Consider the following 22149-nt stretch of genomic DNA (forward strand, 5'->3'; position numbering starts at 1 on the left):
GTTATGTGAGCATTTTTAAACTTGTTCATTGTGGATGATGCTTAGAACTTTTTTGAGATCAACGTATATATGAGTAGGAGGCTGATATATTTAGGGTGGCGGCCTACATGTCTGTATCCAGGCCAGAACCACTGGGGAAAGGGTGAGCGGGAGGGGGGGGGGAGGGTGTGAGGGCATGGGGAAGGGGACCGTATTTTTCGAACACCCATCCGATGATGAGTACTTGGGATAGAAAAAAAGTGGCAAGTGACAAATTGTCAGGAAGAGCTTGGATGATGCAGTAAATCCTAAGGGGATGTGTGGGGGACAGAGAATGTCCTGGGAACACCGTTTTGAGACCCTGATAAAAACAAACAAACAAACTTGGACAATTAGACAACCCTATTTCACCTAACATAGCTACCAAGACTGGGTTTGTTTTGGTGAAATAATGCCAAGTAACACTGAGATTAAGATATAACCAATGAATATGTACATTGGCCCAAAGATTCCCTTGGCTTGACATACTTTCTTTAAGGATAACTATTGTGTTCCGAAGTTTGTAAGCTCAGATGCACATGGGGGCCCTGGTGGTGGGTGTAAGGCTGATTGGCGATGGGGTGACTATTCAGGGTGATGTTACAGGCACAGCTGTGGTTTCCGGTGGGTAGAGCAGGTAGGGAGTAGGGCTCCTGCCAAGGGCTTGGGGTGCACAATCCCACCAGCTCTACACTGGATGTTCTGCCCAGACTTGATCAGTTTCTGAATGTGTATCCACATACACATCCTTACTTATGAAATGACTTAATGTCTCACCAGCCTTCAGGCCATTTCCTTAGGGCCGCCACAGCACATGGCCTCCTACACCGCTCACTGCGACATTCAGTCCTCCACCCCTTTTCAGACAATGGGCTGCTCAACAGAGCTATGACAAGCTGGGCCCTTCAGCATCCCAACCCCAGCCCACGGGTGACCTGAGCTCCTGCTCCCAGCGTGGCCAGATCCCAGCCTGGGATTCCATTTAGCTAAGGACCCCATCTCATTCCCGCCCGGACAAAGCTATGGCCAACTCACACCTGATGAATAAGACAGAAGGGGTTGGCAAGGCTCCTCATCAGTGTAGGGATGACTTTTTCCTCTGACTTCCCCCAGAGCAGAGAGTCTGAGCTTAGAGAAATTAAGTGGAAAAAGAAATTATTATTATATTTTATTTATTTTTTAAATATATTTTTAAAATTGATTTTAGAGAGGAAGGGGGAGGGAGAGAGAGAAATCGAAACATCAATGATGAGAATCATTGATCAGCTGCCTCTTGCATGCCCCCTACTGGGAATCAAGCTCACAACTCAGGCATGTGCCCTACATGGAATTGAAATATGACTTCCTGGTTCATAGTATGATGCTCAACCACTGAGCCACACTAGCCTGGCTACATTATTTTTAATGACTCAAAATTTTAAGGCAATTTCTTTTTATCATAATCATGTGGTCTTGGTAAATAATTCAAACACTTTAGAAGGCTTATATAGTGAACAATAAAATCATCCCCCTGACTCTCCAGATGGTTGCTAAAAACAACCACTTCCTAGGTTCTCACTCCTTGCCTGGGGGCCTACACAAGCCCTAGGCCTGGCCCCAAGCTGGCATGCTCTTCCCAAGCACACCCAAGGCACGTGACTCAGGCACAGCTGGCCACGTTCATTGTCCCACAATCCTATAAGTACGACTTGGTGTCTTATAAGTCTTTACCAATTTATTGTTCCCTATGGGGTTCTCTTTGGGCTGACTGTGTAACTATGGGTACCCAGGAAGTGGGCTCAGAGACCCAACAGCACCCAGCAACTTTCAAGGTCCCACTTCCACTCCCTCGACACCAGGGAGCCTTGAATGTGGACAGAAAAAGACGGGTGAGTGAAGTCAGTGAGCTGAACATATCCACAGAGATGGAGGGTGGGGCCTCGAGACCCTGGGAGGCAGAGCCTGACCAGCCTGCCCTCCCACGTCGGGAGTTGAGCACTCCAGCAAGTGAGCATTTCTTTTCTTGGTGACTGACTCCCATTTCAGTTAAAGCCTGTGTGTGTGTGTGTGTGTGTGTGTGTGTGTGTGTGTGTGTACAAAGAATTAAAACCTGGGCAGTGGCCTCAAATGTCCCCTCCTAACTTGATGGGGGTCACGAATCCTCCCTTTAAACTCCGAACGCGTGATTGCATGAGTTTCTGGGCACAGGCTAAAGGGAGAAAGGTGAAGACAGGGTCAGAGATGTTTGTTCCCACTGATCACCAGCCCTGAATGAAGTTAGGAGTGGGGGATTTGGTTTTGGCCTTTGAATTGGGGGTGGGGGTGGTGATTGGTGATAATAGTTGTTGCTTTTAAGCTAGGAAGGGGTTTATTACACATATGTTTGAAAGAATGAGGGTGAGTTCAGGGACTCTCAGACCCTCAAGGTTGCTGTGTCTCCTCCTGTGTAGGCTCAGGTTCTCTCGCAGCAGTAACTGGCTTGCCCTGCTGGTGGCTCTGGGGCTGGCCCTGAGGGGTTGCTGAAGCCACAGAGGAACCATGTGGAGGAGGCGGGAGTGGTTCCTCAAAGCAGTGGGGCCGGTATTCACTGTGCAGTTTACCGATAGGGATAGTGAGGCTCAGCCAGCCCCTGACCCCTGCATCTGTCGTGCTGCCAACAGGAGTTGCAGGGATGCAACAATCCCTGGGTGTAGGGATGGGGGGAACTAGGCCCAATCTAGATGTTGGGACCCAAAGTCTTTTAAATATATTTGGCAGGAGCCTGATGTTCTGTTTGGCAGATTAAAGATATCTAATCCTATTTGTTTAAGACAGCGGTTCTCAACCTGTGGGTCGCCAACCTGTGGGTTGCGACCCTTTTGGGGGTCGAACGACCCTTTCACAGGGGTCGCCTAAGACCATGGGAAAACACATATATAATTACATATTGTTTTTGTGATTAATCACTATGCTTTAATTATGTTCAATTTGTAACAATGAAAATACATCCTGCATATCAGATATTTACATTAGGATTCATAACAGTAGCAAAATTACAGTTATGAAGTAGCAACGAAAATAATTTTATGGTTGGGGGTCACCACAACATGAGGAACTGTATTAAAGGGTCGTGGCATTAGGAAGGTTGAGAACCACTGGTTTTAAGGGATGGCTGATTTGGACATGGTTGTTCCCCTTCATAGCCCTCAGCAGCCATTATATTGCTAAGTTAGTATATTTTATTTTTCCCCAAACTCATTTCCATCCAGTATCTATTGGAGCCTCCCCCAAACCTTGCATGATTTTAATAATTTTTAAGCCTGGCCCTGCTATTCATCTCTATAGCAGAGGAGGGTCAAGGGGTGGGATGAACCTGCATTGTTATTGGCTGGTACATAACAAGGAGAAGCTGGTACAGTGGAGATTGGAGGGATGAGAACTCTCAAGTTCTACTTTCAGTGGATTACCTGAGAGGCGCCAATATAATCAGGAGGGTCAGAAGGGGCAGATGGAACAAACGGCACCAGGGTAATTAGGAAAGGTCAGAAGGGGCAGACAGAACAAACAACTTTTATGGGAGACAGCTGCAGCCAGGGAGGTTACGGGAGATGGCTGCAGCCCAGGAGGGAACTGAAGGACAAACGCCTGATAATAAAAAACCAGACAGGCATTAACTCACTTAGAAAGCCAGATCATTAGTGAAAAATTCCAAACTACATTCCCTCCCCGCCGAAAGCAGATAGGTATGTTGACACGGTGCCAGATCTCCAGTAGAATGACCTCAGGTTACTTCCCCCGTTTGCTAGAAAGTATATAAAATGTGCTTGAACTCTTGGTCGGGGCTTGCAGCCGCTGCTCTGTGTTCAGAGTAAGCTGTAAGCCCCAGCATGCTGGTATCAATAAACCCTTTGCTCTTTGCATGAGAAGCGTCTCTTGGTTCTTTGTGACAGCGGCTTGCGTCCAGGGCGTTACATACCTATTCGCAGGGTTATAATGTATCCCAAGAAGTAGCTGCTATAGCCCATTATTCTAAATGCCCTGACTTGACCCTTTAATAATCTAGTTAATTCGATTGTTTTTCCTTTTAGGACTTTGTGGTCAAATTTAAAACGATAGTTGAGTTGCATTTGTTATTCCCAGAAGGCAGCATAGAGAATAGCTTTATGCTGTGGCATCACCCTCTCATGGGGTTAGTGATAAAAAGTCTTGTCAAGTGTCAAACAAGAAGACTGGAAGAGATGCTGGAGTTCATTGAATCCCATGACATGCCCAGAGGCACATCTCCCCAGGGGGAGAGATCATCCTGATCCCTCTCACTGTGGCCGCAGACCAGCCTCATGCATGGCACTTTCGAGTGTGTTGGAAATGCAAGGCCATAGGCCCTGCCCCAGAACTGCTGAGTCAGAATCTGCATTTTCACAAGATCCCCTGTGACCTGTGTGCCTGTTGAAGTTTTCAGCATGGCTTTGTATTATTATTCAGCTTTCCAAACAAACTCAGTCGTGGCTCTCTGTGTAGAAAGCCATCCTCCCCACGTGTGAAAATGTTCTAGTTCCTTCCATCTCCTACTTGCTGTCTGTACAATGGACACTATCAAACATTTACTTTAAGGGCAACTTCAAGGCCCTGCCTCCAGCTCAAACCAGAGACAAAAGGCACTCAAGAACAGGGTTGCTAGATTTAGCAAAACAACAACAGCAAAAAAACAACAACAAAACCCACAAAAAAAACACACCCATCGTTAAATTTGCATTTCAGATAAGCAATGAATAGTTTTTAGTGCAAGTAGGTCCCAAATGTTGCATGTATCCTGAATTTTATCTGGCCATGCTACTCAGGAGCCAAAGTCTCGGGCTGCCCTATCCACACCCCCAATCTCTTCCTGCTTTATGTCTAAGACTCTTACTTATTTGCTTCCAGTGTGGTGGCTTGGGCTCATGCTTCCTTCAAGCCCCATATCACGCTTTGCTTTCTCTCTTGTGCTGTGAGTGAGAGGCAGGTGGTGAAAACAGCAGAGACTTTGGCCTGGGGGCTGGCCAGTGGGGTAAGTGGGCAAGTTTTGTCTTTCTGAGTTTCTGTCTCCTTATCTGTAAAACAAGGGAACTGCTATTCTCAAAGCCATATAGACAGTGCCTGGCACAGAGCACATCTGGCTGCCCTTGTTATCTCTTGGTGCCTAGATCCTCAGGCAGCCCTGGCAGGCCTGGCCTGGTTGTCCTTGGGTTCATACCCTTGCCCAGTATCAACTCCAGAGATCTGGAGCCGAACAGCACCAATGACACGAGCCAGTACTGTCCTGCCATAGCATCTGTTACTGTTTGATCATGAACTCACCTCCTGAGTTGCAAATTTAAAATGAGGGCCTTTATTCAAGTTGCTTCAAAGCAGAGTGAGGTAATAGTATATATGGTGGTTACTTTTGCAACTATAGCAGCACTTTGTTTGAAAGGAAACAGTGTTTCACCATCACCAAGCAATGAGTTCTCATTTAGGTGGGCTAAATTGCGTTGCTAACTAAAACATATTTTGGGGTACTGTACATTTCATGCGTTCCACAAAGAGCATGTACATTCCTCCTCTTTGCTCCTTTTAATCACTACTGCAGACACCACTAGAGGTCAGCAGAGACAAGAAGGCACATTTTATTCAAATGATAGGACATGGCATTTTTCTGTAGTACTTTTTTTCCAAATTGGGGAAGGGGGTGGGAGGGGGGAGCTGAAATTGATGTATACATTTAATCTTTATTTTCTTTCTTTTTTTTAAAATATATTTTATTGATTTTTTACAGAGAGGAAGGGAGAGGGATAGAGAGTTAGAAACATCGATGGGAGAGAAACATCGATCAGCTGCCTCCTGCACATCTCCCACGGGGGATGTGCCCGCAACCCAGGTACATGCCCTTGACCGGAATCGAACCTGGGACCTTTCAGTCCGCAGGCCAACGCTCTATCCACTGAGCCAAACCGGTTTTGGCTAATCTTTATTTTCATTAGGCTTATGATATAAGTTGTATGTACATTTGAAAATTGAGGTGGATGTCTTCTTGAGGGGATTTTAAAATCAATCTTAATACTTGAGGACTCTGATTCATTTTAAAATAAAAGTGTGGATTAATAAGTGGAGTCTTAAAAATAAAAACGAAGAAGAGACTGAAACAAAAAGATTGATTACTCTGCTAATAAGTAAAGAGGGGAGGGGGCGGATTAAGTGATAATAAAAGAACTCTAAGGACTTCCTGGTAGATCCAGGATTGCAAAGTCACAAAGTTTCAGGGTGCCTGTGAGCCAATGAGTGAAGTGGTCCAGTGGGTGGAAGTGCCTTTGCTCAAGAAGTTTGTGTGAGTGACGACGGGCAGTGGATAGTGCTCAGGGCCTTTACCAGATGGGCCAGCTCCAGCCCACATGTCTGAACATGCCCAATGGCTCTAGTTTCTCTGAAGTTTAAAAACAAAACAAAACTGGATATCTAGATGTTTATGTGAAATCACCCTATTTTCAGTGTTGGCTTCAATGTTCAGAAAATAATGGGCAAGTCAAATAGACTGGGAAAGTTGTGTGCCCATGGATTACCACTTAAGAGTCTATCTCTTATCTCCTTTTACTAAAACTGGAAGGTAGATTAATGTGTCCAAGGGTGGACTCAAGTTCTAAACTTCCTAAGCTCAGATTTCTCACTTGTAGAGTGAGGAGGAGGATGGTGGGTATCAACATCAAAGGAGGGTTGTAAATATTAAATGGGATGATCCATAAAAAAGCAATTAGCACCATCCCTGCCACAAAATTAGTTACTTAATAAGTCTTAATTAGTATAAATATTTTTAATATTTATTCATTCATTGAAGAAATATATAGTTTTTAAATGCTGCTATTGTGTTGAATGCTGGGCTGGCCATACAATGGGGACCAATGTAGACACGGTCCTTAACCTCATGGTGCTTATAGTCTAACAGGGAAGATAGTCAAATGATTGATGATGATGGGGACAGAACAGGTTTCTACGGGGATTCATAACTGGAGCTGGCAACCCAGACAAAGGGCATCAGGAAGTCATAGCATTTAAGCCAAGCACATCAAACTCAAAGGCTAACATGGGCTAAATTGTTGGAGTCCAATCCCATCAGGTCCAGGGGTTCCCAAAGGTGTGGACGGAGTCGGCAAAGAAGGAATGACACAGAGATAATGTTCAGTTAATCAGCATAGCGAGGTTCTCTTGCCAGGTTCTGTATTTTATTGTCTTGTTACATCTGTATTTATACCAGTTTATCCCTACCTGGGGAAACAACCTTTCTCGGAGAGGTGACCTTGGTTAAAACACATAGAGCCAAGAAGGTGAGCAAACATATTAAGAACAGTATGCCATATACGCCAGGTCCCTTGAAACATATGCTGTGTCAAGCAGCAAGGATGGACTGGCTTCTGGCACCAAATAAACAAGGTTTAAGTTTATGTGGGCCGAAAAAAACAAAAGCTTCCATTTTCATAGAAATGTAGGTTTATTTCGATAGAGACATGCTGAATACAAAGGGCTGAAATAAATAAGTCATTGTTAACATAAAATAATAGAACATTTTAAGAAAAATTAATATTTTTTCTTGAACATTAACTGAATAACTGCACAAATTAATAAGCGTAACGCAAATAAACGTATTTTTCTTGTTCTCCAAAAGCAAGATATTTCCTGTTGTGTACACCAAACAAGTCAGTACAAGACTAATGACGTGGCAATTGGCTGCTAGAATATTCACTGCTAGTATTAGTGGAGAGAAATGGTGTGCCTGTGTGTAAGGTGTGTAAGGGAAATGAATGCAACACGATTATAGTAATCAGTCATTAGCGAATGTTGTAGTTCGTTATTAATAATTATGCATATCAGGATATTGTAAAAAGTAAGTTTAAAATTTTTCATTAAAATGTTTCTTACATACCGTTATATTGGCTGGGCCGCAAAAATATTCATTGTGGGATGCATGTGGCCCGAGGGCTGCGAGTTTGACATGTTTGACCTAAGCCCTGTGTGGCTATATATTCAGGTTTTCAACTAGAGATTAACAGGTTTTTTAAAAATGTTTTTTATTATTCCCTCTACACCTACAACTGTACCATCATTATAACTTCTCCTGGCCCCAGAAATAGACACTAACATCTCCTCTTGTAGCCTACCTAGCTGTACAGAAGGGTTAAGAACTAGGAGAAAGCCTAGCCAATTACCTAAATATTTGCTAAGCTTGGGAGATTGACTGATTACTAACAAAGCTTGCCTAAAATGTTTTCCCTTAGGGCCAGAATGGTAAGAAAACTGGCTGAACCAGTTGAGGCTGACCAGACACTTAAATGGCCTCTGTGTTAACTTTTCTCATTATAATTCTAAAATCTTGCCCAAAGTGGGGTTTATCTGCCATTTCCTTTTCATGTGATGTAAGTATAGCCATGTCTGTTTACTGGGCATGCTCATCCCCAACATACCTCAACATGCTATGATGTTACCAACTAGCCCTGTAATACTATGTGGTCTTTTGTACTCAGGGAGGCACTGCTCAGGGAAGGATCCCCAGTGCACTCCTTGATCACAGGCTTGGAATAAATTTCCTACTAACAAAATAAACTTAGAGTGTTCTTTTGCCTGACACTTACCAAGTGGCCAGACCCCGTTTGGGGTTGATAACAATCTTATCAAGACGGTACTGCCAAGGTCTAAAACTCCATTTGACCAAATCTTAACCCCATAAAACTTCATTCCCACCCAACTGGTTCTTCTGCCCAACTTTCCTCCTATCAAAATTATTCCACTTATCAGCATCATCTTGAACTCCTTCCTCTCTTTTATTCTCTTGTATGCAACTGGTTCATCAATCAAAATGTTTTAAGTTATTGAAAGCTCACTTTATGCCAGCCAGCATCATGGAAGGCATTGGGAGCTACATCGATTAATAAGATAATACACATTGTCTCAATGAGCTTATATTTAGTAGAGGGAAGACTCATTACAGTAAGAGGCAACTACTAAGATAGTCTGCAAAAGTGTTATAAGAGTAAGGTGATGGAAAATACATTTAACAGTGGGTTTTAGGAAGGGTAGAGACCAACTAGAATGGACACCCAAATAATTAGAATGGAACTCAGCCCTACACAACCACTGAGGTGGTTTCTGCACTGGATAGATATAGCCTGGAATAGGACTTAATGAGGGATATTTAGCCCAATCTTGGGTGGAAGGGGAGAATATCTCTTCCAGGTGAGTCCTGTCGGTATTAGCATGAGAATAAAGGAGTGAGAATGCTGGCATGGGCTGATTGATTGATAATGTGTCAAAGTATTTTGAAGTTTTGTATTCATGCAGTAGGAGGCTTAAGTCATGCAGAGCTCCTGAAGGGCTCTAATGCGGAGTGTAAATAGGTCAGGTTTGCATTATAGGGATGAATTTTGTGCAGAAGGGGCTTGGTTAGGAAGGTGAGGGATAGCAGGCACAGTTGGTTGCCCATTCAACAGCATTCCAACAGTGTTGCTGGGGCATCACCTTCACATGGGGTTAGGGAAACTGGCCCCTTCTCAATTCCATCAGTGAGTTTTGATTAAGACAATCATGGTCAAGTGTTTATGCATCGGCATGGCATGCAACCTTGACTAAGGACCCCAAACAGGAGTCAGCCGAGGAGCTGAGGAGACGAAGGTTGTGGCAGTCATTGTGCGGCCAAAGTCATGACCCTGATGAAGTAGCCAGTTTACCTGCAGAGTCTTTGATGACATCGTTGTGTTGCAAAGTTAATCACATCATCTCTAGAGGTGCTTCCAGATTTCTTACTGAGATATTATATTACTTGTTACTAAGATGCTTCTGTTTGAATTTTCTCTGGCTTGAAGCTTAAAGCATCTTTAATATGTAGACAGAAAGAGGGGGCAAGGAATCTGGTTAGTGTTAGGTCGGAGAGAGCCCAGGATCGAATACATGCAGACGTGTGACGAGATAATGGACTCCCCCTGGCATTTCTAACAGATCAGCATGCCAGACACAGATACTGGCTTCTCCACGACCCCCACACAGATACTGACTCCTTCCTGAATACCTTGCTGACCCCCTGCAACTGAAGCTTCCTCAACTGAATACCTCAGCTCATGTCCCCGCCCCTCACCCAACCGCAGTATAAAAAAAGTGCTCCCCTCCCTGTTGGCGTGAATCCACGTGCCCTGTCCTTGGGGGTACGTGGGTCTCCCAGGGACACAGAATAAACTTTCCTTCCTTTTCTGATCAACTCTCTTTATTTCCTTCGCCGCCTCCTGAGCCACCTAACCTAACAGTTAGGAGCTTCTGTAAGGACCCAGCTGAGTGATGATGGGGCCAATACTACGGCAGAAAGATGTAAAGACAGAGAAGAGGAGCTGGATTCAAAGACATTGAAGAAAACCAGCAAACTTGGTGGATAATTGGGTGGGAGTGAGGAAGACAGGGAAAGCCCAGGACCGCCAAATTCTTCCAGCAAAATATCAGTTGTCATAGGAGGAGTCAGGGATGCTGACAGATTTCCATTTTGCACAAACTGAAAGCTCACTAGATTGTTTTGTAGGTTCAGAGTTGCTTTATCTCTGTTTTTATGACATTTTGTTGGCATACTGAGTCCTTGGTGAGTAATAAAATGTACACGTGTAACACAGTTCCCAGAGGAAAATATGCTCTGATTTATGTGCTTTAGAATATAGATTCTAGTGAAGTATGGTACCTATTTGCTTTGTTTAACAATGGACAGGTTACTTTGATTTTCTAAATTGTGTAAGTCATCCCATTCGATTGAATGACTTATTGATTGAATGACTATCCCATTGATTGTGATCTTACTGGTTATCGAAGCACATTCTTCTGTACCTGGGAAACAGGACAGCACAATTACCCTAAATTGTTTTAGTAGCCACAGGTGGTGCGTTCCAGTTGACTCAGTGGTCCTAAGACCAGGACAGTGCAATTACTCTAAATTGCCTCGATGGCTCTAGATAATGTGTTTCTATCAACTCAGTGATCCGGAGACCCAGAACTATAATTTAGATAACATGCCTAAGTTTAACCCAGGTTACCCAAAGGCTCTAGATAATGTATTTCTGTCAATTCAGTGACCCCGAGACCCGAAACTGTAATTAAAATGCTTAATTCTGCTTCTGTAATCTGCTTTTTTGCGAGCCAGGTGCCTCATTCCAAACCCTGGGATGTAATCAATACCTTTGTGATTTTTGCCTATATAAGTCTGGTTTTGCCACCATCTTATTGCTATGAGATTTGGGAATGTCCCCTCATAGTCCCGGATTGCAATAAATGTGACTCTTTAATTCGACTTCTTGAGGCGTCCTTCTGTGATTCGCGGGGTACATTACAACACTAGAACCACATTCTTATGAAAACCTGGAACCTATGTATTTACTGAACCAGCGCCTCCAGTGTCTGACAGCAGTCTGTCCCTTTAAGGCCTGGGCCCCAGAAGCTGCATTTTTAACTCTAGCAATATTGACTGACCTTCCCACAATGGAATCATTGTTTATCAGCCTAAATCAGGGGTCCTCAAACTTTTTAAACAGGGGGCCAGTTCACTGTCCCTCAGACCGTTGGAGGGGCCGGACTATAGTTTTAAAAAAAACTATGAACAAATTCCTATGCACACTGCACATATCTTATTTTGAAGTGAAAAAACAAAACGGGAACAAATACAATATTTGTATTTGCATGTGGCCCGTGGGCCGTAGTTTGAGGACCACTGGCCTAAATGATCCCTAGTTTTGTGCTTATTTATGTCTCCTTTGGCTCAGAACTGGCTTTAGATTGCACTTCCAATAACTAAATCTTTGTCTTGGCCCAGACCCTCCTTTTGTGAAATTCCACTTGGAAAGTCTCTCCTAACATTTCAAACACTCCCCATCTATCACCAGCTTCCCACCACCAAAGGATGAGATTCCCGCAGTTGGGGCCCTGCTTGCACATATAGCTCCTCTCTGTCCATACGAAACTGCACACACATGATGATGATGATGATGATGATGATGATGATGAAAAGGACTATTTTGAGTAATTATATGTCACTATTTTACACATATTTCAACCTCACAATAATCTATTCAGGTAAGTATTACTATCTCTATTCTACAGATGAAGAATTAGGCTTTAAGATGTTACGAAACTTCCCAAGTTTGCATAGTTGGTAACTGGTTGAGCTGGGTTTTGAACCTAAATTTGAAAGCCCACATTCTTCATGTAAACTACTGTAATTGATGTGATGCAAGGAGTTACTAAACAAACTTAAAGCTTGTGCCAGGCTGGGTTCTTAAAGCTTATGCCAGTGCTTAGTAGGTTTTGCACTCATTATACTGTCCAGTGTGATCCAATGCAATACCGTGCCATATCACGTAGTGCTGTCAACTTGAATGAATAGTGCTGTCAACTTAAATGAACCCTGCTCTTTCTTCCTTTCATCCCTCCCTCCCTCCCTTCTTCTGCTTTATAGAGGAGGCTCCTTTTTGCTTTATATCTGTTCTCCTAATTTTAATTAATTTAATTTCTTAAGAAATGATATTACAGTAAAATCTTAGTATATGTTTTTTTTTTAATTGAATTTATTTGGGGTGAATTGATTAATAAAATTATGTAAGTTTCAGGCGTACAATTGTATAGTGTATTGTGTGTTCACCACTCCAAGTCAAGTCTCCTTCCATCACCATTTATCCCGCCTTTACACTCTTCTACCTCCTTCCCCTTTCCCTGTAGTAATGACCATTCTGTTGTATGTCTATGAGTTTTTTTTCCTTAATTCCTTCACCTTTTCACCCAGCCCCCCAACCACCTCCCCTCTGACAGCTGTCAGTCTGTTCTCTGTATCTATGAGTCTGTTTCTATTTTGTTTGTTAGTTTATTTTGTTCATTAGATTCCACATATAAGTGAAATCGTATGGTATTTGTCTTTTCTCTGACTGGCATATTTCACTTAGCATAATACTCTCCAGGTCCATCCATGCTGTCACAAAAGGTAAGATTTCCTTCTTTTTATGGCCAAGTAGTATTCCACTGTGTAAATGTACCATTACTTTTTATCCACTCATCTACTGATGGGCACTTGGGCTGCTTCCAAATCTTGGCTAATGTAAATAATGCTGCAATAAACATAGGGAGGCATATATTCTTTTGAATTGGTGTTTTAGGTTTCTTTGGATATATTCCCAGAAATGGAATCACTGGGTCATATGGCAGTTCCATTTTTAATTTTTGAGCAAACTCCTTACTGCTTTCCACAGTGGGTGCATCAATCTGCATTCCCACCAACAGTGCACGAGGGTTCCCTTTTCTCCATATCCTCGCTAACTTTTGTTGTTTGTTGATTTGTTGATGGTAGCCATTCTGGCAGGTGTGAGGTGATATCTCATTATGGTTTTAATTTGCATTCCTTTGATGATTAGTAATGGTTAGCATCCTTTCATATGTCTCTTGCCCATCTGTATATTCTCTTTGGAGAAGTGTCTATTCAGCTCCTTTGCTTATTATTTTAATTGGATTGTTTAAATTTTATAACTTTTAAAATAAATTTTGGATATTAACCCCTTATCAGATGTATCATTGATGAACATGTTCTTTCATTCAGTGGTTTGTCTTTTTATTTTGTTGATGGTTTCCTTTGCTGTGCAAAACCTTTTACATTTGATGTAATCTCATTTGTTTATTCTTTCCTTTGTTTCCCTTGCCCGAGGAGATATATCAGAAAAAATACTGCTATAAGAAATGTTTGAGCTTTTACTCCCTATGTCTTCTAGGATTTTTATGTTTTCAAGTCCAACGTTGAAGTCTTTAATCTATTTTGAATTTATTCTTGTGTATGGTATAAGAAGTTGGCCTAGTTTCATATTTTTTGCACATATCTGTCCAACTTCCCCAACACCATTATTGAATAGACTATCTTTATCCATTGCATGTTCTTGCCCCCTTTGTCAATTATTAATTGACCCTAAAGGTGTGAGTTTATTTCTGGGCCCTCTATTCTGTTCCATTGACTTATATGTCTGTTTTTATGCCAGTGTCATGCTTTTTTATTGCTAGAGTTACCAGGTAGCATGATTCCTCCAAATTTGTTCTTCTGTCTCAAGATTGTTATGGCTATTAGGGGTATATTGTGGTTCCATATACATTTTTGCAATATTTGTTTTAGTTATGTGAAATATGCTATTGGTATTTTGATAGGAATTGCATTGAATCTATAGATTTCTTTGGGTAGTTTGGACATTTTAATGTGTTAATTCTTTATATCCATGAACATGGTATATGTTTCCATTTATTTGTATCTTCAGTATATTATATTTTTTTGAGTACAGTTTTTTACATCAATGGTTAAATTTATTCCTAGGTATTTTATTTTTTTGAGGCAGTTGTAAATGGGATTGTTTTCTTAGCTTCCCCTTCTGATAGTTCATTATTGGTGTATAGAAATGCAACTAATTTCTGGATATTTATTTTGTATCCTACTACTTTAATGAATTCATTTATCAGTTCTTGTACATTTTTGTGTGAAATCTTTAAGGTTCTCTGTATACAGTATAATGTTATCTGCAAATAACTCTGAGATCTGTCTCTGCCAAAGAAATTTTCCTTCTTTTCCAGTTTGAATGCCTTTTATTTCTTATTCTTATTTGATTGCTGTGGCTAGAACTTCCTGTATTATGTTGAATAAAAGCTGTGAAAGTGGACATCCCTATCTTGTTCCCTATCTTAAGAGGGATGCTTATAGTTTTTGCCCATTAAATACAGATGATGTTGGCTGTGAGTTTGTCATATATGGCCTTTATTATGTTGAGGTATGTTCCCTCTATTCCCACTTTGCTGAGAGCTTTGATAATAAATGGGTGCTGGATTTTATCAAATGTTTTTTTTTTCTGTATCTATTTACATGATCAAGTGATTTTTATTCTTTATTTTCTTAATGGGGTGTATCACATTTATTGATTTGGGGATATGGTAATAACTTGGCATCCCCAGAATAAATCCCACTTGACCACAGTGTATGATCTTTTTAATGTATTGCTGGATCCAGTTTGCAAATATTTTGTTGAGGATTTTAGCATCTATGTTCATCAGGGATATTGGCCTATAATGTTCTTTCTTTGTAGTGTCTTTACCTGGTTTTGGAATTAGGATAATGCTGGCCTCATAAAATAAACTTGGGAGTCCTTCCTCCTTTTGAATTTTTTGGAATAGTGTGAGGAAAAATAGGTGTTAGTTATCCTAGCTAATAAAGACAGAATATGCAAATTAACTGTCACTCAGCGACAAAGATGGTGCTGCCCACAACCAATAAGGAGGGAATATGCAAATTGATGTGACAAAGATGGTGGCAGCTGGGATGCTTGCGTCATGGCCATGGCGACAACCCAGGCGTTCCACCCTGCCCCAGCTGCTCTGGGCCTCTGGGCAGCGCGTGTGCACAGGCATGGAGTGGCTGGAGCTGGACAGGACGCCTGCTATGAGGGGGGCCACAGGGGGTGAAGGGAGCTACAGGAGGGCAGCAGGGCCAGAGCGAAGGCTGAAGGTGGCTCCAGCCAGAGCGAAGGCAAAAGGCAGCAGCCAGAGTGAAGGCCCAGGTCCCAGGTGCCGAAGGGAAGCCGGTGCCGGCAGCCAGGGGAAGGAAGGCCTATTCTTGCACGAATCTTCATGCATCGGGCCTCTAGTTCTTTGATGGTTTGATAAAATTCTCTTGTGAAACCATCTGGCCCAGGACTTTTGTGTGTTGTGAGGTTTTTTTTTTTTGTTTTTGTTTTTTTTAAAATCACTGCTTTAGTTTCATTGGTTGTAATCTGTCTATTGAAATTCTCTGATTCTTCCTAATTCATCTTTGTAATATTGTATGTTTCTAGGAATTTACCCATTTCTTCCAGATTGTACAATTTGTTGGCTTATAGTTGTTCGTAATATTTTATTACAATCCTGTGTATTTGGTGTCAGTTGTTACTTCTCTTTCATTTCTGATTTTATTTATTTGCATCCTTTCTCTTTTTTCTTGATGAGTCTGGTTAAAGGTTTGTCAATCTTGTTTCAGTTTTCAAAGAACCAGCTCCCTTGTGTGGGTTTCGTGGGTCCTCCTGTTGTTACTGAGTGTGTTGGTCCTGGGACCTCTTGGGAGGGACTCTGGTGCAGGCTATTGTCAGACACTGTGTCTGTGACTAGCCTTGGGTGTGGGTGTGTGCAGGAAGGATCAAGCTGTGCACCAAGGCTGGCTTTTATTAGCACTAAGCATGGGAGTAGGTTAGCAAAAATCCCAATAAACTCTGAGATCTGCCTCTGCCTGCCTCTATCTTCAAGCTGCCTGTTAGGCTCAGTCACTAAAAGAGCTTCTGGCAATATTCCAGTTGCATGAGGTATGTTCTCAGTGAGTCACTAGGTAGGGGCAAGTAGTGTTTACCAGATCAACACAGGTTCAGACTTGGTGCCAGTGCTGGGTCTGAGGCCACTCAGTAAATATCCCAGGGTATACCAGTTGATCTGCCACTTGCAGGGTGCTTACATACCTTTGTGGTGGGGCAGGGGTGTCAGGGAGTCACCAGGGTGAGACTAGCAGAGTTTATCAGGCCCAAACAGACCAAGATTTGCCCTGTGAAGGGAGGGCTCTGCACCTTTTGGGCCTACAAGGGAAAATTTTCCCCTCCTAGAGCCACACAACTCAATCTGTTCCAGATTCTGCCAGGAGCCTAATCTCAGCAGAGCAGGGCCACAAGGAGTCAGGAGAGGGGGAGATGCCAGCCAGGCTTAGGAGAAGGTGTGTGTGAGGGGTAACTCCTTCCCCAGAGCCACACAACTCAGTCTGTCCCACATTCTGCCAGACCTTGGCAGGGTGAAGCCATCAGGAGTAGGGAAGGTGGGGCTTCTGGGAGCCCAAAGAGTGGGGCTAGCGGATTTCCCATGAAGGAGGCACCAGTCAGGTTCAAGAGAAAGTGGGGGGAATGGTCCCTGGCCCAAAGCCACAAAACTCAGTCACTGACACCCCATGAGTCTGCTTAGACCTCTACAGCCCTGCCAGGCAGCTGACTCCTCAGCAGGGTTGAGCTCTGAAGCGTGGGGCAACAGGAGTCCAGAGGGTGGGGTTACTGCATTCCCCCAGGCTGATGCTGTATGAAGGAGAGTGCTCCACCCAAGAAAGATGACATCTGTGGTATGGGAGGAGGACTCACCACAGGGATCCTGGCAGTTGTCCCCTCAGCTCTCTCCCCAGAGCCACAAACCCCAGTCTCTCCTTAGAGAACTCTAGTCCACTCTACCCTCCCTCCACTGGAGCCCAGGGTGAGTGCCTGCAGAGGAGATTTTGTGGGTTGCCCCTTTAAAAGGGCACCTGTGTTTTTAGTAGACTGCTGTCTCTCCCTTGAGGACAGAATCCCCGCTGACTTTCACAGCCAAATGTTCTGTGGGTGCCTCTTCCAGGCTCTGGCGCTCTGGGCTGAGATCCTGGTGTGGGGTTTAGACCCCATGCTCCTCAGGGGGAACCTTAGCAACTGAGATATCACTTCAGAACATCAGCTTCCATCTGTGGGAGTGAGGCCAGCCTTTTAAAATTGTCTTGTTAATCCTCACCTGAGGATATTTTTTCCATTGAATTTTTAGAAAGGGTGGAAGAGAGGGGGGGAGGGAGGGGGGAGAGACAGAGAAACATCAATGTGAGAGAGACACATCGATCGGTTGCCTCCTACACGCACCCCAACTGGGAGTGGGGATCAAACCTGCAACCCAGGTACATGCCCTTTGGTGCATGGGCTGACACTCTAACCATTGAACACACCAGCCGGGGCAGGGGCTAGCCCAGTGGTCAGCAAACTGCGGCTTGGCAAACCGCGGCTCGTGAGCCATATGTGGCTCTTTGGCCCCTTGAGTGTGGCTCTTCCACAAAATACCGACTTCTGCGCATGGGCCACAAAGTTTCAATCGCACTGTACATGCGCGCCCGCACGTGGTATTTTGTGGAAGAGCCACACTCAAGGGGTCAAAGAGCCGCATGTGGCTCATGAGCCTTGGTTTGTCCACCACAGGGCTAGCCCTTTTTGCATCTCTGTCCTTCTTGCCAGTCTCAATGTGGCTTCTGTAACTCCTTGACTATAAGGCTTGTCTTCAGCTAGTCCTCAGTTGGTTATTCAGGTTGATAGCTCTATATTTTACTGGTAGTTATAATTGCAGTTTGTTCTGGGTGAAAGGGAGTGTAACATCTACCTACTCCATGGTCACCTTGGCTCCTCAATGCCAGAACATGTTACAAGAAAACACACTAACCTACAATCTCGGAACTCCAATGCACATTATTTTTCTTTACCTGTGTTCCTTTCCATTTTTTTCACATACATGTACATCTCATATATTTGTAGCCATAGTGTAAAAATAATTGAGTTTTCTGATTCTTTTAATTAACTACCTATCTAAAATATTATATTAAATTTTTCTAAATTTCAAACATAGTCCAGGCCTAATGCACAAAACTTGTGAAAGACAAAATGCAGGTGGCCCCCTCCCACCACCCCTGATTCCATAACACAGAGATAACTGTTGTTAATCATTAAAATGTATGTGGTTTCATATTTTCCCACATTCATCCTGCAATCTAATGGGGTTAAAGGGTGACAGTTAGGAAGCACTGTGACAGGGGCAGAAGTGTGATGATTAGAGCTCTTTTGCTATCAGGCCCTGATCTAAGCACTTCACATTTAACCCTCACAACAGACTTATGAGGTAGGTAGTATAGTCTTATTTTGTAGATGGGGAAACTGAAGCACGGAGAGAGGAAATCATTCACCCCAAGTCACACAGTATCAGGTTCCAGAGCCAAGATTGAACCCAGGCAGACTGACACCAAACCAAGCTCTTACCCAGCCCTGATCTGTGGAACTATGTCAGGGGAAGCTTCCAGCAGCAGCGACACTCCAACTGGTCTACAAGGCAAGGAGGAGGTAGCCAGAAGTGGGGAGGCGGAAGGCAGACGGGAGGAGAAGTGTGGGAACAGACACCTATGAACAAACACCTTCTGTGAAGGAAGAAGAGCAAAGAGGTGGGAAGGAAGTTCTGAAGGTGAGAGTGCCTGGGGTAAGGGAGGAAGAGTGGCTGAAAGGAGGCTAGGCTAGAGTGTGGGATTATAGAGGGCTTTATCTTCTCTGTGCAAGAGTCTGAACTTCACCCCGACGGCAAAAATGACTAATTCAGCAGTTTTAAAGCAGAAGGTGACAGAGTTAAATGTGCTTCTTAGACAGACCCATTTGAGGGCATTATGTTAAGTGAAACTAGTGGCCCGGTGCACGAATTCATGCAGTTTGAAAGGGAATTAATTAGAAGAAATATTTTAATATCACTATTTTCCAAGTCCTGGGTGTGGATATCCGGCTCCCTCCTCCCTCCTGTCGGAGTCTGGGCGAGCACCCATGGGGACGCAGTGTCAGTGCCTGCCCACCCATGTGTGACTTGCAGCACATGCCTGCTGTGCACACAGCCTCCTGGTGATCGGTAGTTAACAGTGTGAGGGCATCACGGCATGACGATGTGATGACCATTAACATATTAGCTCTTTATTCTATAGGATAAGTGAGGCAGAAAAAGACAAACACCATAAAATTCATATGTGGAATCTAAAAACAAAACAAAAAAAACACCGTACAGCTACAAAGAGCAGATTGCTGGTTGCTAGAGGTGGAGGTGAGCAACATGGGTGAAGGGGATCAAAGGTACAAACTTCTAGTTACAAAATAAATAAGTCTGGGATGTCATTACGTACAGTGTGGTGACTATAGTTAAAAGTAGTGCATATTATATTTGCAAATTGTTAGAGAGTAGATTTTAAAAATTCTCATCACAAGAAAACACATTTGCAACTATGTGTGGTCATGGATGTTGACTTGACTTATTGTGGTCATTATTTTATAATATATACATATATTGAATCATTATGTTGTAATCCGGAAACTAATATACTGCTGAAGGTCAATTATATCTCAAAAAGAAAAGAAAAGAAAAACCGCTTTGGCTGCCGCTTGGAGATGGAATACAGCACCACAGGGGCCAGGTCTGGACACAGAGTCTGGTGTGCAGGGTTCTATGGAAATTGCAGGAGAGATGAAGGCAGCCCGCACTGGAAGATGGGTTGGTATGTAGAGAAACAGCCGGGTTGGGGTGAGAGTGAAGGGGAAATGGGGATTCGCAGGGAGAGAACAGGTCAGGGATATGGCAGGCTTCCAGCCTGGGCAACGGTGTGGGCCAGCAGGACCAACCTCAGAATGGAAACTTGATTTCTGTTTGTGGTTTGGTTAGTTTGAGTTGCCTGAGGGGCAGCCAGATGGATGTGTCCAGAAGGCAGAGGTACACCGGTCAAGTGCCAAGAGAAAGGTCTGAACAGAGCTCCCCACCTCCACCCACCCGCCCCAGACACCTGCCCCTGGAATTCAGCTGCTGATTTCACGGGACCCTTCTGGTCCCCTGGGAGGGAGCTGCCTGCTCTTGGTCTGCTTCGGGGTGAAGGGGTGGGGATGATGTCCCAGGGAAGGAGGATGTGAGTTGCCTTCCAAGTTGACAGAAACTTAACCCATGTCATAGCGAGACTGACCTGTATTACAGGATCTTTCCTTCTCCCTCCGGGAGATCTCAGGGCTTCCTCTCTTCTGGGGTTGACCAAGGAGAAACCAATTCCGAGCTGGGCACACAGCCCTGCCCCTGCCTCTCCTCCCTCCTGACCAGGTTACCTTATTTCAGCTCAGAAGCCACAGGGTTTTGCCCCGGACAGCCCACAGCTCATCTCCAGCATTTTGTTCCTCGGTCCCTTCAAACTCAGCTTCTCAGAAACCAGACTCAGAGTCTGCTCCACAGGCTCCTCCTCCTCCTCGCTGTTTCCTCCCTGGAGCTAGGGCAGCTCCGGCAGCCAAGGTGTCCACACAGTGGACTTGCCTCTCCTTGCTGGCCCCTGGATGACACAGAGCCATGACAACACAACTCCCAACTGCCATGCCTGTCTCTCTTCCACTGCCCGTCTCTCTCTTCCACTGCCCGACATCAGGCCTCATGATTTCTCACCTCCACCACCCCAGTAACCTCCCCAGCTGCAGCTTCACTGCCCTCTGGTCTGCTCTCTTCTTGCAACCAGAGTGGTGGTAACCATGCAGAAATTCCATTCCTTTCCCTTTGATTCAAACTGGCTTACCCAGCACCCTGGCTCACCTACCTCTTTCTCCCTCCACATCCATTCCCTCAATCATTAAGTCCTTCAAACAATGAGGTTCTGGTCAGAATCAAACCATCTTAGGAACAAAGCCTCTCTGCTGACCACAGAGACAGAGTGTCAGCCAAACTAGACATGACATCTAGGCCTCAGTTGTGTTTCAGCTCCAGACCCAGAAAAGCAGAACCAGCCCACCAACCACACCCTTGTGAAACCAGACAGAGCAATGCCACGGCTGACATTAGGACCAGATGCAATGAGAACTACCCCCTACCCTAGCATCGACCAATCATTAGAACCATGACCATGACCACGACCCTAACTCCCTTAGTCATTTGTGCATTTATGGATAATCTTCCCCTTCATAATGTGTCCACTAGAAGCCATCAGGAGCCAGGTCTTTGAGCATTTGCTCACCTGTGACTCTGGGCTTGGTGCCATTTCCTCAATTAATAAACCTGCTGCATTTGATTGGGCTTTGATGCACACAGGCAAATGAACCCCTTTAGTTAAATGCAAGTCTGAGGATCACCACCTTCTTTACCTCCTTCAGTGACTCCCATGCCTGCAAGGGTGCCTCCTCACATCCCTCCTCACCCTGAGCTCCAGCCCAATTACAGCCTTGGGCCTGGAGGGGCCTCTTGCCTTCCTCCTGGGCACATTCACTAGCCCTGCTTGACCAGTCTGGATTGGGGTAGAGGAAACACTAGATATCCTGAAACATCTTTGGGGCAGAAATTATATGGAATTACCCAAAAAGGGAGGAAACTTGTGTTAAAGGACATAGGAGCCAACCTGAAGTATCTCCCAAAGGTCAAAGCTGGAACAATAAAATGTTTATTAAAAATCTTAGATCATTCACTTATGATAAAATATCCATAAATCCATGCTGCTATAAGTAAATAATTGAGTAAATAAATAAGGGAGAAGAGATAGCTCTTTCTTACAAGAGAATTTCAATTGCTCCCTGTAGAAAGAATGAGGAAAAT

The sequence above is a fragment of the Myotis yumanensis genome, unplaced genomic scaffold, assembly GCF_028538775.1.
Source record: "Myotis yumanensis isolate MYYU_CA2020_CCGP unplaced genomic scaffold, mMyoYum1.0.hap1 SCAF_6, whole genome shotgun sequence".
Taxonomy (NCBI): domain Eukaryota; kingdom Metazoa; phylum Chordata; class Mammalia; order Chiroptera; family Vespertilionidae; genus Myotis; species Myotis yumanensis.